We start from the raw sequence: 19,430 nt of genomic DNA on the forward strand, positions 1-19,430 counted from the left end.
CTATTTACACGTTATAATTTTTAGTGCTGGACGGTATCCATTTGCAGTTCACTGCACTCTCAGTTTGGGCATAGACTACCGGTACACATTTATATGCTATGTTAATTATTCATGCAGTAGGCTATATTTTTGTAAAGGAAATTATAATCGAAATAAAAACACGCATTTCGGGAAAAAACAACAGTTTTTGTTTTTTTTCAATTTATTCGGCACAGTAGGCCCTATTATAAGACAAAGGAAAAGTTGGCTTTTGTCTGTTTTAGGGACCGTTCACAAACACTTGTTGGGGGGCTGATGCAAAAGGGGGACCTGAAATTTTTGACCCTCCTAAGGGGGGGCCTGAAAAAATGACCACAAATTTGCCTGAAAAAATTTAGTTTATATGCTTTTCTATGGGGTTGACCCATAATCTTCATGTCAAAAAGGGGGGCCCTGAAATTTTCGAGGTCTGCAAAGGGGGGGGGGGGGGGAAAAATGTTTGCGATAAACAAATTTTGCATCAGGCCCCCCCTTACAAGTGTTTGTGAACGGTCCCTTAGCTCTTCTGTTTTATCGTATAAGGCCACATAAAATTAAAAATTCGTTTCACGTCCCCCGACAGTGGAAGGGACGTGTTTTACTGTTGTTTTTAAGTTGGCAAAATAGGCCTACAATTACTGTTTTCACGTAGGCCTAAAACTGATATTGCTACATGTAGTAGTTTTGAGTTTTCAGTGTCTGCCATGCGCCAGAGCTTACCATCAGGAACATCACGACGTGGTGCGGAAGCCGCATTATTAGAAGTAGGCCTAGTATAATCGTGATCTTAGCATCCTCTTGTTGAAAAGTTTAAACAACCGCGCTGGTTTTCCAGGTGCATCGCTCAACCCCGGGGGTACTCAGTACAAATGACCATACGGGGACGTGCCGCAAACATGGGTAGCATTTTCAGCCTTTTGGTATATCAATGACCCCTTTTTCAAAGCCTATTTTGGTATATGAATGGGTAGGCCTACTTTTTTCAAAATTTTCTCAATTTTTTCGGAAAATAGCCCAATTTTTCCTTAATCTAGCCAAAATTTTCCCAAAATTTTGGAAAAAATTTAAAAAAGTAAGACAATTTGGGTTACATTTGGCCGAAAATTTTGACTTTTGGTATATCAATGGGTCCAAATTTCTTGAAAAATTGGTATATTTATGGGTCCACTTTCAAATTCTCAGCGGCACGTCCCTACCAAAACCAAACTTGAGTAGGCCTACCCCCCCCCGGGGGCTCAACCTTGTTTAAAATTTAAACAACTTGTTAAAAGGTTTAAACAAAGTTCTTGTTTAACGTTCAGGTAACATTTGCCTGCATTTTTAAACAAGTTGTTTAATTTTACTTTTAAACAAAGTTGAGCAATGCACATGGTAATTAAACAGTAGTTGTTTAAAATCTTGCAAGTTGTTGAAACTTATAAACGACATTGTTTAAAACTTATACTTGTTTAAGACAACAACAAAACTGAACAAGTGTTTAAAACTTTAAGCAACAACACTTTAAACAACGCATTTTAAACAGTGTTTTAAGGGATCTGGAACGCGCGTTTTGACCCTCTCTCCATTCTCGTTGTTCTTCCGGTGTGCAGCTCCGTGATATATTCTTGCATTCTGAATACGAAGAATATCTTTCTGATATTAAATAATTTTCATTTTTGAAATTCACGATATAATACAAATTTTATGACAAATTATTAAAATTTGATATTTTTCACATTTTGATATATAACAGTCCTCGAAGTAAATTTTATAAATCTAATGATATATTCTTAAAGTGTATGTAGCTGGGAGGAAAAGCCGACGATCAATTGAAAATTTTGACCTTTCATATTGAAGATATGGATTTTTTCCCAAAAGACCTATTTTTTTTGGTGTTTTGAGAAAAAATCCATATCTTCAATACGAAAGGTCAAAATTTTTAATTGATCGTCGGCTTTTCATCCCACCTACATACACTTTAAGTATAAATCATCAGATTTATAAAGTTTACTTCGAGTAGGGGAGAGCGGGGAGTGTTCGCCCTAGGGGTAGGTTCGCCCACCCCTTGTTTCTCAACACTACGGCTATCGGGGAATTTGGAGATGGCAAAATTAGGTGACAAAGGTCATTATAAACTTCTCATATTAGCTACGTGACATATAGGGACGTGTTCATCGAACTGCAGCCAAAACAAAAAATTTACACCAAAACGTAACTTTTTCTTGCATTAATAATGTTGTATTATCATTGGTACATAAATACAGATGGTTTTAATGGAAATCTGTATTGGTAACATATGGGATTTGTCAAAGATTAAATACAGTTATAAACTCCTTATTCGATTTGTATTTTGCATACCCTTAAGAAAATACAAAAATTTGCACAAGGGGCACGTTCGCCCTTTTGAGGATGGGGCATGTTCGCCCTATATCTTCCCCGGGCGGACTTGCCCCAAACTGGAGGGCGGACCTGCCCCATCCGCGTATTATGCAAAATATTGATAATTATACCATTAAACAAGGTAAAACAACTGAAAAGCATGTTTTTAAAGTTATGTGGTATCAGTATTGCTCATACCACCGTTTATTTCCTAATCCATAATCTCCCCGAAGTTGTAAACATGATACGTTTAAACTCACTTTGGACCCCTACATTTTACCCTGACCCGACCCCTGCAACAAATTTAGTGACTCCCCAGAAGAGAATGAATGCCCTGTATACCCTTGCTAAATGTTTGCATTGAATATGTTATTGTTATGCAATGTTTAAACCTTTTTTGGGGATTAGGGTGAACTTACCCCATCATATGGGCGAACCTGCCCCAATATGGGGCAAGTTCGCCACTTTGCAAAACTTTTTTGTTTGCTCTATCCTGTTGCTATTGTAAGCCCTATAGTTCTGGGATTGTGGCCGTATATAGCTAAGACATAGGGCTTTCACATGGGCTAATCAGGTCATCCCTAACCTTAAAATTGACATCGCTAGGCTGGTCAGAAAAAAATAGGGCGAACACTCCCCGCTCTCCCCTACTGTTAAATATCAAAAATATCAATTTTAATCATTTGCCATAAAATGTGTATTACATTGCGAATTTCAAAAATCAAAATTATTTGATATCAGAAGGACATTCTTCGTATTCAGAATGCAATTCGATATGTCTGATGTGTTCTAATGTCCCACAATAAATACTGTCCAAACGTTCATACCCCACCCCTTAACCGCGTGTAGATTGATTCCTTCTATAGGCCTATCCTGGCAACATGTCCAAAATACTGTAGCTAATTCTGTTTCATCACTGAGTCTTGTCCTTTTGGCAGTCCATGGGCATGATGGGATGCACATGCACAGAAGAAGCTTTCTCCAGCACCACATCTCAAATGCTTCAATCCTTCTCTGATCTGCAGCATTGATCTGATCACCCACGTTTCACATTATAACGTTGCGACCGGGAAGATCAAAGTGGAGACGAGTCTAATCTCTGTAAACTTAAGGGGGTACTACACTCCTGCCCAATTTTGTGCCTATTTTTGCATTTTTCTCAAAAATTATAGCTTATTGGTGACAAGTAAGATATGTATATTATACATGTTATAGGGGCAAGGACTACAACTACTACACCGGGAATTTTTTATTTCAGCACAGACAACAGTTGTGGAGTTACAGTCAAAAATGAGGGAAAACCAATATTTGATCAATAAATCAATAACTACTTGCCTTGAGTTACTGAATTTTCAGTGCAGTAGTTGTAGTCCTTGCCCCTATAGTATACATATCTTACTTGTCACCAATGTGCTATAATTTTTGAAGAAAAATGCAAAAATAGGCACAAAATAGGCCAGGGGTGTAGTTCTGTCATTCCATAAGGGTCGGTTCATAGTGAATATTCGAAGGCGAATTATTCGTTGTCGAATACTTTTTGTGACGTCAAAATATATACGGCAACGAATAAAATATGATGACACGCCGAGTTGAATCGGATTAAATATCGCGCAACTGATAGCGAGATACTATTGATTTATATGAAAGGCTCGAGGTCGCCTGAATATCGTTCGACGAACGATGATTTCAAAAATCCCCAATGAAAATGAACCTGCACAGTTGTGCAAAATACGCCTGGATAGTTCCAAAATGGCTGATAACGAACTGAAAGAAAACGTTATTAGTCATGTTAGTGCGGTACAAGCGTGCCCATTTTATCCCGGGGGGGGCACTTTAATATGAAATGGTTATAGGGTTGGCACTTTCGCACTAAGGGGCATTCGGTGAGAGCAAAATGTAAAAATATGGGGTCATTGGGTGAGAGCATGATTTTTGGCATTCGGTGAGAGCAAAATGTAAAAAATATGGGGTCACTGGGTGAGACTTTTTTTAAATGGAATCTTTGGGTGAGAGCCGACAAAGCGCCACAGAAACCTCGAAAATCGAATTTCTAGTTCTCAATGGCTTCAAATTTCTTTGTTTTTTTCAAAATAAGTACTAAAATCAGTGATAAATGAAAGATGTGGTTCAAATTGAACTTGTACGGGTCTTTGGGTGACAGATCAAATGGAAAAATGGGGGGTCTTCGGGTGACAAAGCATGTGTTCGTAAAAAATATGAGGTCTTTGGGTGACAGCGATGCTGAAAAAGGGGTCTTATAACAGCCCTACACTACGCGTCACATCCAAAGTTGGAGTGCCCCCCCGGATACACATGTACGAAACGTGTTAGCCATCACTCGATCGGTGAACTCGGAATAAAAATTTGACCAAAATGTAGGTTTTAAAAGTCATAACCTCAAGTGATTCTTACAATATTTTTCAGATTTTATGTCATTAAATGAATTCTCTTTAAATTGCAAATATTGTGCGAAAAGTTACTAATTTCGCCTATTTTGTCATACTCGGTGGTATTATAAATTCAATGAACAATGACTTTGCTTAAGGGGGTACTACAACCCTGCCCAATTTTGTGCCTATTTTTGCATTTTTCTCAAAAATTATAGCGCATTGGTGAGAAGTAAGATATGGATATTATAGGGGCAAGGACTACAACTACTGCACTGACAATTTTTTTCGGCACAGACAACAGTTGTGGAGTTACAGTCAAAAATGAGGGAAAACCATTATTTGATCAATAAATCAATAACTACTTGCCTTGAGTTGCTGAATTTTCAGTGGAGTAGTTGTAGTCCGTGCCCCTATAATATACATATCTTACTTGTCACCAATGCGCTATAATTTTTGAGTAAAATGCAAAAATAGGCACAAAATTGGCCAGGGGTGTAGTACCCCCTTAAACGTGTTAAAGAACGATATGTTTGATATGTTAAGCAGTATAATACAGACTTTTTATTGTACGTACAATATTGTATGTACAATATGTACGTTATTTAATCTATTACCATTCTATTTCCAGTACTGTTTAAGTTCTAACGAATGTTTGATGACGTAAAATCGATAATATATTTCTGCTAGATATTGTATGTAACATATTATCGATTTTTCGTCATCAAACATTCGTTAAACAGTACTGGAAATAGAATGGCAATAGATTAAATAACGTACATATTGTACATACAATATTGTACGTACAATACTCGGAGTCTGAAGCGCGCTGACTTTAAATCCCATGGAACACGACACTTATACACTTGAGCGGCTAAGACTAAGCGATAGATATAAACCTAGCTCGGGGGGGCACTTCAATATGAAATGGATATAGGTGTAGGGCTGGCACTTTAGGGGCATTCGGTGAGAGCAAAATGTACAAAATATGAGGTCATGGGTGAGAGCATGATTTTTGGCATTCGGTGAGAGCAAATAGTAAAAAATATGGGGTCATTGGGTGAGAACATGACCTTATTTCAATGGAATCTTTGGGTGAGAGCCGAAACGGCACCACAAACACCTCGAAAATATAATTTCTAGTTCTAAATGGCTTCAACTTTCTTTGTTTTTTCAAAATAAGTACCAAAATCAGTGATAAAATGATAAATGAAAGTTGCTGTTCAAATTGAACTTGTAAGGGTCTTTGGGTGACAGATCAAATGGAAAAATAGTTTTGCAATGCAGCACTGACAGGATTCAGGAACATTAGTGATAGTTCATTTATCATTACACTTAGGCCTACGTAAGCCTACGTGATATTCTTCAAAAATTTTCACAGGACGAAGATGGCGAATTCTGTCATTGGATATGATATTTATCATGGGTAAATAATAAAGAGCACGTAGTGCGAGTGTCGTGATGATGACTTGCTGAACGCAGCGTTATATACCGGGCGTCCGGGCGCCTTTATATTGTTAATTTTGCACCTTCAAACATACGAACCATCTCAAAAGTTGGTCTTTATAGTAGGAAACTTTCTTTCGCGAAGGCACCATGTCAACAATGCCTAGAAAAGTTGCTTTTTGCCTTGTAAAAGTACGTGTAATTTTTCGCCATTTTCTGCTATTCAGCATGGAAGCAGAAGCAGTATTTTGGTATGAAATAAATTAAGCATAATGTGAAATAGGACCACTGTGCATATTAAAGAGAAAATCATTGCATGGCATGTTATAGAAATTGTTAAAAACGAATTGAAAAATTTTAGGTCAATTGGTTATAATTTATGAATAAAATATTGGAAAATACAATAATTTTTCACTTTCATTTTTTTTACTAGTTGCTCAAACAAATCGCAATTTTTCTTACGTACACATGCCAAGGATTTTTACCCCCTCCCTCCCTCTTACGTACGCTTTGTACGTAAGTGAAAGTGGCGAAAATTATGGACGGCCCCCAAAGGGGTAAACGATTTAATATGTTAATGAATATTATGTTACCGTCCACCACGAAACGGCTGTAAAGTCGGCTCGCGGTCAATTTTGTTTTATTTCGTGTTTAGAAAATAGATATCATAAGCTTTAAAATGAAAAATCATTTGACTTCAAACGATATCCAGGAGTAAAAAAAAAAGGGTTAAGTGCACAAAGTACAAAAAAGTGACTATATATCTCATTAACCAATGATCCACAGATAATCGACCACTGACTTTTTTGTTCCTTAGGGAGTGTTCAGAAATACTTTGGTGGGGGGGGGGGGCTGGTAAAAAGGGAGGGGGGGCCAAAAAAGTTTTGGACCTTAAAAGAGGGGGGACTAAAAAGTTTTAGGTGGTAGGAAAGGGGGGCCAAAAAAGTTTTCCTCTTCAAAACCCAAAATTTTCGCGCGCTTCGCGCGCATTGACACCCTCTATATCACTTTTAACATGGGCAAAGTTTGGGCTTTCAGTGCTTTTGTTTGACAAAATGATGGCACTTAGTGTACACATATCTATTAATTAATACAATATTAAAGATGATCAGCAACATGCAACATATGGGTTGGTCTAAGAAATACTGACACTTTTTATCGTAGAATTTTATATCTCTTCAAAGTAGGCTACAAATATGATTATGTACCAATCTGATCAAAATACAACTAAATCAAGAAAATATTGCAAGAAAATATTGCAAATACATTGGATTTCTTTGCACGTAAACTGCACACTTCAGTTTACTATTTCTCATTGCAAAATTATTTTGTACACAGGCCCATGGGGAGATTTACCATAGGGCAGAGTGGGCACAGGCCCAGGTGCCACTGTCTTTGGGGGCTAAAACTGCTACCTGTGTACATTTGCGTGACCAAATTAATCTCATATTTGACCATTTTAGCTTTTTGCATAAATTAGTTCAAATTTTAACAATATTTGACCATTTAAGCTTCATTATGCCCACATTTTTTGTGCAGTTCGCACGCATTTGTACTATCATAATAGCCACGGATCAAAATTATGCTGATGTGCCTGTGAACCTCCAAATAAATCATCTATTCATTTATCCCTGTAAAATCAGATAAACACCCTGATTTGGGACAAATCTAAAAATGAAAATTTCCTTGTGCTTGTATTTCATGTGCAATTGTCCCATGCACCGGGAATGTTTCAAACATTTGCCTCCCTGAATGACATGTGACCCAGATACCACACCACTGGAAACAACACTATTAAGTATGTTTGTTATACGATAATGGGGGGGTCAAAAAGTTTTGTCTGTCAAAGAGGGGGTCAAAAAGTTTAGCGGTCCATCGAGGGGGGTCAAAAAAGTTTTCGAGCGAAAAATTTGAGGAAGACCAGCCCCCCCCCCCCCCCCCACCAAAGTATTTCTGAACACTCCCTTATGACCAGAGGAAAAATTTGACATATCACACGACTCTCTAGGGTATTTGGTTTAAAAAATAAAGGATTAAGCGCACACACACACAAAAAAGGTGACTATAGGTCTATCTCATTAACCAATGATCCTATAGATATGCGATCACTGACTTTTCAAGTTGTTCCTTAATATGACCAGAAGAAAAGTTTTACATATGGCACGACTCTCTAGGATATTTGGTTAAAAAGATAGAGGGTTAAGTGCACAAAGTACAACGAATTGGTTTGTGACCGAATGCAAGACATCAAAAGGCATCTAAATATATGTACAGATTTGGTGTGAAAACAACGGTTATGGAGGAGAAAATCACGAAAAAAGTTAAATTTGGCCAACTTTTTTTTGTACATCAATTATACAGGGTTCGAATTGGCATGTGGCCGAATTGGATTGTGACCCTCCCGATACTATGATTCAAATAGACAGTCTAGTACATCAGCTGTGGGCCGTTTCGTTGCTGCAAATAATAATTGATATCGATATTGATATTTTTACAGATCATGTGGTCTTTCGATATGATTCGAATTGTCATATGATCGTCAAACCTGTATTAGAAGGTGTCAGTTCTCCAGGAACTGACACGAAAATATTTTTTAATCAAATACAGGGTGGGCCAAAAACAACTTTACCCAATTACAAAGATTCATATCTCAAAATTGACAAGTCTGTTTCAAATTGTTTTCACATATTCGTAAAGAACATCTTCTTAAGAGTATTTTGGTGAAAAAACTATCCCAAAATGTATGAAATTAAAAACGTGACGCTAGTTTAAAATCAAAGGGTCAAAATTAACTTTGTCCATGCGAAGGCCTAGCTGTCGCGTCACATCACTTGCAATACCGAGTTCGATAGAGAATGAGAACCACTCCATACAGCCTGTCTTAAAAATAATTGTGCAAGTGAAAAGCGCCCACTTTGGCAATTAGAAAATACCGTTGTGACATAATGCTTACATCAACGTCACGGGCGCAGTCTTGGCTCTCGAATGCTGTTTGTTCTGTTCAATTTGCGTGTTCCAATTTCGAGATAGGCCTATGTTATTTAACAACAAAAGGGTAAAATCACAATTGTGCCACTTTTACCAGGGAAGAGAGCTGTACATGTGAATCAATGATAGCTGATGTTGATGCGTCTAATGTATTCTCCCTTTCGGGGCGCATGCATTAGACGCATCAACATCAGCACGCGTGCATTATTTTGTCTAATATCTCTCCCAACGAGTAATATGCGTTCATTAACCTATAACATGTATAAGTGCACAATATTTGTTTGTCTTTTAACATGTCTTAAGTGACTAAGAGAACAGTATTTACCATGATAAAATCATTGGCATGCACATGTATTTAATTTTTACAGCAGAATGTGAAATATTTATTTATCTTTTAATCTCTTTTAAATGAAAAAAGAGAATCATCATTCCCGCATCGTGATAAAACAGTAAAAACAGTCAAAAACATTTTGTATTGTGTAATAATTGATGCATTCTTTTGATTTTACGAAGGAACTCTTGATAAACTTGATGCTATCACTGGAGTGTTACATGTAAAGCCATCTTCCCTAGTAAAAGTGGCACAATTGTGATTTTACCCTTTCGTCTTTAACTAAACATATCTCGAGATTAAAACAAGCAAATTGAACAGAACAAACGGCATTTGAGAGCTAAGACTACGCCCTTGACCTTAATTGCCAGAGAGGGCGCTTTTCACTTGCACAATTTTTTTTGAGACGGGCTGTATACGCACAAATTTGTTCAGCAATTTTATATAACACAATCAAATAAATCAAACATAAACAATTTAAATTTCAAGCTACGATATTTCGCCATGATATGCAGCTTTCATGCTGTAAAGATATAAAAAAAAAACCAATCCTCTTCAAATATGCACAAAAGCAATTGTAACCTCAGACCTCATTTTTGTCAAATGTTATCTACAAGAAAGGTTGCACTTTTTGCGTTCGTGGTATGTTCGGCCGGCAAATTGATGCGTCGACAACTGACTCTGGGGTTAGCTGCAAGTTCCCTTTGAACCGCTGCAATATTTGCAGCTGAACGGTCAGTTCTTGGACGTCCGCTCCGTGCTTTGCATCTCATTTATCACACGTCCGAGGTTGTGAAAGTTGTTCATGTGTAGAGTTATGGTAGGTTTTGGCGGGACTCTTACGTTCGGGAAACGAATCCGAATTGACGCTGCACTTCCAAAAAGCTTTCTGTTCTATACTTCTGCCATAAAAGTCCTCTCTTGTGTTGTGAATTGCCTTATCTTGACACCTTGCAAACCTATTTAGAAATAAGCCGCACAGTCTCAAAATGCACAAAGACCTATTTAAAATTCAAAACTTGCGCCAGATGAAACTTTTGTAATTGTGTAATTTTTATACTAATTGTTGGTCAATGACCGGAGTGAAGTTCGAGTACATGACAAGTAAATGGGGATTAAAATCAATTGTATTTCTTTCATGCATAAAAATTGCATATAAAACAATCATCACTTTTCAAAGACAAGCCAAACATGTTTACTAATTACATGTATGCCTAACGCATATGTGTGTCTTACTCTTAGCAATCGGACAAATCCCATTGAATTACGTGTGGACAAAGTGATTTTTGACCCTCTGACGTAAAACTAGCACCATTTTGTTAATTTAGCTTCTTTTGCTTTCAATTCTTCATCACATACTGTTAGAAAGATATACATTTAGAATATGTAACATTATCATGAATAGCTCTTCTATAATTCGAGCAACCACCCTCTGAAATTGGGTGCAGTTGTTTTTGACACACACTGTACAAATTACAAGAAGATACCGGTACCGGTTCCATTGAGCTGATACCGCCCAGACCTATTGAATTTAAAAGTACCGTTCACTTCATGCTTGCACTTGATTGATTGACACAAGAGCTGATTGACACAATGACACTGCCATGTTGTTCATTGACACTTGAGTGATATCGGGCCTCTTCAGTATTAACAGGATCAGGCATAATTATAAACATCTCACAAAAAGTAACTAACCCCCTTTAAATATAAATGGCCATTATTCAAAAAGGGACTATTAGTAATTTAGTATTACAAATCTGTAAAATGCGTTGGAAGCAGAATTTTTGCGCATTTTGACACCTCATTTGATACGATAGCCCATAGGCCTAGGCCTATAGGCCTAACAATAAAACACCGGTCAATTTAATGTTGTGAGGTCCAGATTTGAAAGTTGCACTTAGCCTACATAGGGCCTACAAATTTTTACAATACAAAAACACTCAGATATCACAGATTTCCTTCCATTACACTGAATGCAAAATCAATAGAATTTACTGCAATTTTCAAATCGCGAGTTTAATTGATTTAAATGTACGCTGTGACGTCAATATTTAACCAATTGCTACAAATGAGGTGTCAAAATGTGCAGAAATATTTAAATAAATCCTGCTTCAAACGCATTTTACAGATTTGTATAAATACAATCACCCGTTTTTGAATAATTTTCATTATTTTGTGGTTTAGTTACTTTTTTTGAGATGTTTATGAATGTAGGCCTATAGGCCTAAGCCATTCTACATAGGCCTATGTCACATCAAATAAAGATAAATAAATATTTAAGTCAATAAAATAAGATAATAAAAAAAACCTAAAAAAAACCACCAACATGTAGGCCCCGAGGACTATAAAGTGTGGCTCACGCATGCAATAGGCGTATAAAAATTAATGTTTTGGTTCTTGTGAGAGGGTTTAGGCCCCGATTAGGTCTAACGAGGGAGGGATTGACCAGGGGGTCATTCAGTGAGACTAGGAAAAAAATGGGTCAAAATATAAAAGTTGATACAAAATTTCAAAAATTTACCAAAATTTGAAAAAATTGATAATTTTGGAAAAATTGTAAGAAAAATTATGGAAAAAACAGGGTCATTCAAGTTCAAAACTTTACCCTCAAATTTTTGAAAAAGGGTTTTTTTTTGGTGACAGGAAAACAAAAAAGGGGGTCATTGGTTGAGAGGTAGTTGAAAAATGGGGGTCAATGTGGCCGCACATCCGTCACAAATTTTAGTGAGCCCTCCCCCGGACCCATCCATATTTTCCCTCAAATTGCAAAAATAGTAGAACTTGACTTTTAAAAATAGGGAAAATATGACACAACATCGATTTCCAATGGGGGAATAACACAAAACGTATAAACAAAGTTAAAGAGTTTTTAACATTATACGTTTATACGTTTGTTATTCCCCCATTGGAGGTTGTGTCATATTTTCCCTGATTTTAATCTTATCTATTGCTTATCTCTGCTGGTCAGTTGGAACAGATTTTCCCTGTTTTTATATTAACCCTTCACATCATAACAGAAGACGTTTTATGTTAACATTTTATATAAAACATTGTTATAAAACTGTTGTAGATAATAGTTATTTAAAACATTTTCGTAATCATACCTAGAGGTTTTTTATCATCAGATAGAAATACTTCTGCTCATCTTCTCTGGTGAGACAACAGGGTTATCTTTCCATATCAAAGTTTCAAAATCTGTCATATCAATTTCCTCAATATGTTGTTTTGATACAACTTACGAGGGGAAAACTTTGATTTTACAATATTTCGATATTATTTTTTAACTTTGTAACTTTATTATGATTAACATAACTGTATTTCAAAGCGTCAAACTATATATATATCATTATTTTGTCCCAACAAAAATAATCCAGGGAATAAAATATTCATTCATATGTTTATTTATTTTATTCAACCTGGGCCATTTCTACTGGTGCACATGCATTCTAATAATTTGTCTATAATACCTTATACAAGCATTATCAAGCACAATTTGTCACAAGATTTGAAAAGTAAATAGCCTATGTACACACTGAACACAATGTACATACAAGCTGTAGGCCTATTTAAGTCCATACAGAAGCTGTCAAAATGATATATATGACCTTCACGATGCTGTTAATTTAGCCCAAAGATTAGGAAAACTAGCAAAACTGGTGAACTGGTACTGTTCAAATAAAAACATCTGCAAATCTTGCTGCAATTTCCAAATAGTATTTCTATTACTTAAATAATTATTTTTGCTATTTCTTTTAATACAAACACATTACTGCCTATGACGACTTTATCGTATTACTTACATATCAAAAGCAAGTAATAATTACAAAACTTGCCGTAAACTATCACCTCTGTGGGTGTTTGGGATATAACCGGCACGAATATTTTCTCAACACTGCGGCATGTGAAAAAGTAGGTCAATAGTCAGAGAATACAGCCTGGGCGGGTGCGGCACGCCGCACCCGCCCAAAAAGGTCAACAGATAACGCAATTTAATGTTATAGCAAGGCGAATGTGGTAAATCTGTTGAAAAGTTCCTATCCAAGCACATTTTTTGACCAAAATGTAGGTTTTAAAAGTCAAAACCTCAAGTGTTCCTTATAATATTTTAACTTTTTCAACTTTTATGCCATTAAATGAAAAAGCACACTTAGGCCTATATTGTCCATATAGGCCCTACTAGCGTCACTAGAATGAGCAATGGCCAATTCTCTTTAAATTGCAAATCTTGTGCAAAATGTTACTATTTTCGCCTGTTTCGGCATACGGTTGTATATTCCAATGGGTGTCAGGACGTTTCGCCCCACACCAGTACATACCACTACCAGTTCGCCCCAATACACGTACATACCGCGACCAGTTCGCCCCAATACACGTATACATACCACGACAAGTTCGCCCCAATTGACTCACTGTGTAAACTGTAAAGTGCCGTGAATGCAGTGCATGCGGTCATATGGCCAATCAATACAACTTCCAATTGTTTGCATTTATATTCATGTATTATGGAATAATCAATACGACCTATTCATATAATAATAATTAATACGGTATTATAGTAAAAATTATAGTATTATTATTATTTTCTTATGATAACAATAAAAATAACTATCATTTTAATATTATTAATAGTACTAGTATATATTAATCATATCTTAATTATTATTATATTATTGAATCACTTTACATTGTAATGTTTAATTTGTTTATTTACTGTAGGCCTATGTCTTTGTAAACAAATTTGACGGTGTTCTATGAATTTTATGCCATTAAAATGTATTTTTGTATTTTATGAATTTGTCATGTTTTTACAATCCATTGTTCGTAACTAATACAATTTGTATTTTCAGTAGACAGTATGCAGTGCTGTTTTTAAATAAATGTTGAGTATTTGTAACAATTTGGCTGGTGATATATATAAACGTGTAATGCTATGAATTTGTTTAGAAACCCTTGTGATTCAGCCCCGAGATTCAGTTGAGCTGACTATGTTTATGTTATGAAAACATTTTATTTTTGATCATGTACTTTTCCATCCATATGGGTTTTTGTTACTTATCTATTTTATCGAGTATGTTTTTACGACCCCGAGAATTACGGGCCGTGTTTTGAAATTGTGACGAAGGCCTATATTGGGAGGCACGCGAAGAAGAAAAAGTTGGGATTTTGTTTGCAAAACTGATTAAAGCCCAGTAGGCCTATTAAAGGAGTGTTTCGTGATCCTAGCAATCTCTTTTTATGACATTATTCAGTAGATATCCGCGAAAAAAGCCTATTCCCAAAATTTCAGTTGATTCCGATTTTGCGTTTGCGAGTAATATGCACGATTATGTGTATTACACTGCTCCATAGACAATGCGTTGTAATTTCGTTCTGGTGCACCAGAACGAAATTCAAATTTCACGATATCTTTGCAAAACGAATTAATCTGCAAGAAATATTTTGTACATAAACATTATGTAGCCAGAGGTTTCCAGTGATATAAAAATCTCAACTTTTTTTGAGAAAAGTGGGGGATGAGGCTGTGGATCACGAAATGCCCCTTTAATACGATTTCGGTCAAATTTTAATTTGGTTATCCTTTGGCAAAATATTATTAGTAACGAGCTCCTTTACCCACATCCAAAGACCCGTCCTTCTTTTTTTCACGCAAAAGGCAAATTTTTGCTCCCAAGACCATTTTGTGGGAAAAGTCCTATATGTTCAGATCTGCAGGCAGCCAAAAGATTTAATGGTGTCTTGCAGTGCATGCAGCATGCGTTTGAACGTACATACATTATTATATATCATCATGCATGGTACTGTATACTTTTAATGTAGGAGTGGGATTTTTGACGCTCTAGGCATATAACATTTAACAATAACACCCCTCCACACCCTGCCCCGCCCACACGCCCCCCCCCCACATACTGAAGCTCACCTTCATTCAGCAGTATAAACACACTGAAATACTAGAAGAATTGAGCGCGGAAATGAAAAATGTCACTTTTGCGCACATAAATCTGAATTCTTTCTCCAATAATTCAAAATGGAAAATCTTTCCCAAATAATTTTGTTTCTTTGCTTGGTTAGCTATTCTCTATACACCCCCACCCGGTATACCCCCCACACACACACCCCACCCCCCCCCACACACACACAACACACATCGTCATGATCGGTCACCCATATACTCAAACTTGAAATTTGGCGCAGAAATGGAAAATCACTTTGACACTTTGACAAATGTTATTGAAATCTAAAACCAAAGAAAACAACAAGATATTTATTTTAATTTAAGACCAGAGTAAAAAGCTGAACTTCTGGTATGGAAGAATGGAGTTTCCAACATTAGGCCTACTCATGATATTAAATGGTGTCTTCCATGCATGCAGCATGTATTATAGACATTATTATATCTTCATGCATGGTAATGTATCCGGTAATGTATAGGCTACTTTTCATGCAAGAATGGGATTTCTGACGTTGCAGGCATACTAAACCTTTTAAAAACAACTACTGTTATACACCCCTACACACCAAGTTACACAACGCACACCTTCATGAACAGTATTGAACAGAATAAAAGAATTGAGCGCGGAATTGGAAAATGTTACTTTTGCGCGCATAAATCCGAATGTGTTTTCTTTCCGCTATAATTCGAAATGGAAAATATTTCCCATTTAATTCTTTTACAACATAATATAGGCTAAAGCCACGATTTCTCCATGTTACGAAATTAAAATTCCGTGTTACAAATTGGACGATTTCCGTGATTTTCCGTTTTCCAATAATTATAAAGCACTGAAAATTGAAAACAAACATGTTTTATAAGTGTATTTTGTATTACCCTTTACTGTAGTAGGCCTAGAATTAATGCTAAAATGGGTTGTTTAATGGTTGATTACTGCCAAATAATCACTTTTCTTTGTTTTATTTTGCAAATCAACACAACAGTTAGACATTTTACACAGTTTTTTACAATTTTGTGGCATTTTCAAATTTCCGTGGGCAAACCCCGATTTCCGTGAATTTTTCCGTTTTTCCGTATCACGGAGAAATCGTGGCTTTAATATAGGCCTAATACAATATTTCACACAAGAGATATTCAATTTATTTATTCTCTGAGAACAAACTTTTTCTTCTTCAATTTTGTTTTTACTTTAAAAATGTAAAAAAGGGCGATAGCCTATTTAATGTTTAAAAATGTCAAAGCTTACATTGAACTCTGCCAAATTAATTATGTTTTTAAGATATTGGAGCTACCATGGGTAAAAAATCCAATTAATGGAACAATTTTGTGTAACGTGTTTAGGTGCTGTGCAATAATTATGAGCCCCCCGGGGTAAAATTTCCAAACGGCTCACCAAAAGTCGCCTGCCCCCCCCTCTCGGCCCGCCAAAAATCGCTTGCCCCCCCCTCTCGGCTCGCCAAAAATTCTTTACCCCCCCTTGAACATGTCAAATTTTTGGGATCCCAAATTGCAAACCTTAAATGGTCTAGATGTATGTTGCGAGCGCAGCGAGCAGGACAATTTGCATTTTTAAGCGTTTCCGTACTGTTTTCCTAAGCCTTTTAGAGCGTTTTATTAAAAAGGCGCCCCATGAATTCGTGCCAAAAATTGCTTGCCCCCCTCTCAGCTTGCCAAAAATTACGGTCATTGGTATTTCGGGGGCAAAATTGTGATATAAAATTGGATCGATTGAGCCCATTGGTCGAGCATGGTACCAAGATTTTCAAACGCCGCGGCGTTTACTCAGAACAGCAATTTTGCGTATTCGGTACTCTGTCGTGTTCATAACGATATAATCATGATATTCCGGGAATAATTATGCCAGCTTATGTATTAGCGTATGATATAAATCAATAAAATAAGGCCGACATTTGTATTAACATCATCGAGTTAAAACATCCCGCCTTAAAATTGTTGGCATATTGAGAGGATTAGGACACATCGTACAATGTAAGATGTCCCGTGGTGTTTAAATCAATCATAATTAGTCTGTGATTGACAGGCAAGTTGCAGAAATTAAGAACAAAATGAATCATGATAACTGTCAATTACAATGTACAATATATCTGAAACATTATAAAATTATGATTATATAATTAAAATAATAGCATTTCAATTAAAGATATATATAATAATAAGTTATTGTAAAGAATTGTAACTTGTAACGCGCATATCAAGCTATATGAGGATGAATATATAATTATCTGAGACTAATATTTAAAAATTGTTATATCTTTGATTATTTTAGAACATCACAGTTTAGAATGACCAGAAAACTTTCCTGACAGTTGTTACTATAATAATATTTGGCAAAGAATAACCAAATTAAAATTTGACAGAAATCGTATTAATACTGGACTTTAACCAGTTTTGCAAACAAAATCATTGCATTTTTCTTCTTTGTGGCACTACCTCCGGGTCTTAATCAAATTGAGAGCATACTAGGCCTACTTGTCAAGCAATCGATCGTACATCAGTGTGTAAGGCACACGGCCGCGGGCCCGGGGACTTGTCAAGCAAGGTACGCCGTCGGTGTGTTCTGGCACTTTTGCGTGCTTTGGTCACGGTACCATTGATTGAACCAGGATTGAACACATATCACACCCGGCGTTTTCGCGGAAGTGGCAGCAAATATCCGCCGCTTACACGCGGTGCAAAAAGCGGGCAAAAGTCAGTGCACAGCCCGGGTGCACAGCACGGAACCCACAAAACATCTCAAAGCTGCTGCTGGCGTTTGTTTTGCTAGTTGTACGCAAAATTGCCAAATATATTTTTTTTCAATCCTTTTAATAGTTTCATTATGTCAAAGAAGATCTTCTCTGATTTAATATGTTTATAGGACTGCAAGTTTTGAAAGTTTTGAACATCTCAAACTTATTTTAACTGAGTTTGAGTCGGTAAAATAAAAATACACAAAACTCGCAAGAGTAAGAGTTTTTGTTGTTTTTATTTTCTTTTATATAATGTTTTGTTTTGCCATATATTATATAAATTATTACACTGGCGATTTATAAGTAATTTACATCATGTTTAACACTACTAGTACTATGCACGCTACGGCAACGTTATACACGGTGAGTCAATTGGGGCGAACTGGTCGTGGTATGTACGTGTATTGGGGCGAACTGGTCGTGGTATGTAATGTGTATTGGGTGAACTTTTTTGGGGCGAATAGGTTTCGGGGTGAGACGTCTCGCATTCATTCAATGAACCGTGAATTTGCCTGAGCGCTTACAAATTGATATGGAATTTATGGTAGCCACAGACTGAGGTTTCCAGTGATATAAAAATCTCAATCTCAAGTAGGCCTAGGGGATGATGCTGTGGATCACGAAATGCCCTTTTAAGTTATTAAACGTTTAATAACTTAAAAGGGCATTTCCTAAAGTGTGTTAAAACACACTTTAAGACAGGGCACTAGTGGCACTTCCCTGCTTTAGCGGCCTATAAAAATAGGGAAATCTTCCACGAAAGGCTTCATATTAGGCCTATGGGCCGTCGTTTGACTCGTTTTAGAAATGTTCGGCTTTTCAAAACTAAACATTGTAAACCGATTAGGCCTATAATATTGCCAAAATGGTCCACCAAATGGCTTCAATTATAATAGGTCATCTTTTTGCAAAGTTCTCACTTCTGAGAGGGCCACATCCCCCTCTGCCCCCCCCCCCCGCGTCGCGGCCGCTTCATATGAATTTCTTTTGCCTAACTTCCTGTTAACAACACCTAGGCGGGCACCTAGGCCCTATTAAATATCAAAGCCGCCATTTTTTATTATAAAACACACCTCCTTCAACAAATCCTGCGTAGGCCCTACTGATTTTTGGCGTTTTTGACACCCTAAACAGGTATCAGCGCTGTAGGCCCTTGTCATACTGCAGTTAGGTCTACTGTCCGTTTTCCTATACCCGGTTCC

Source organism: Amphiura filiformis, chromosome 9, assembly GCF_039555335.1.
Source record: "Amphiura filiformis chromosome 9, Afil_fr2py, whole genome shotgun sequence".
In the NCBI taxonomy this organism is placed as follows: domain Eukaryota; kingdom Metazoa; phylum Echinodermata; class Ophiuroidea; order Amphilepidida; family Amphiuridae; genus Amphiura; species Amphiura filiformis.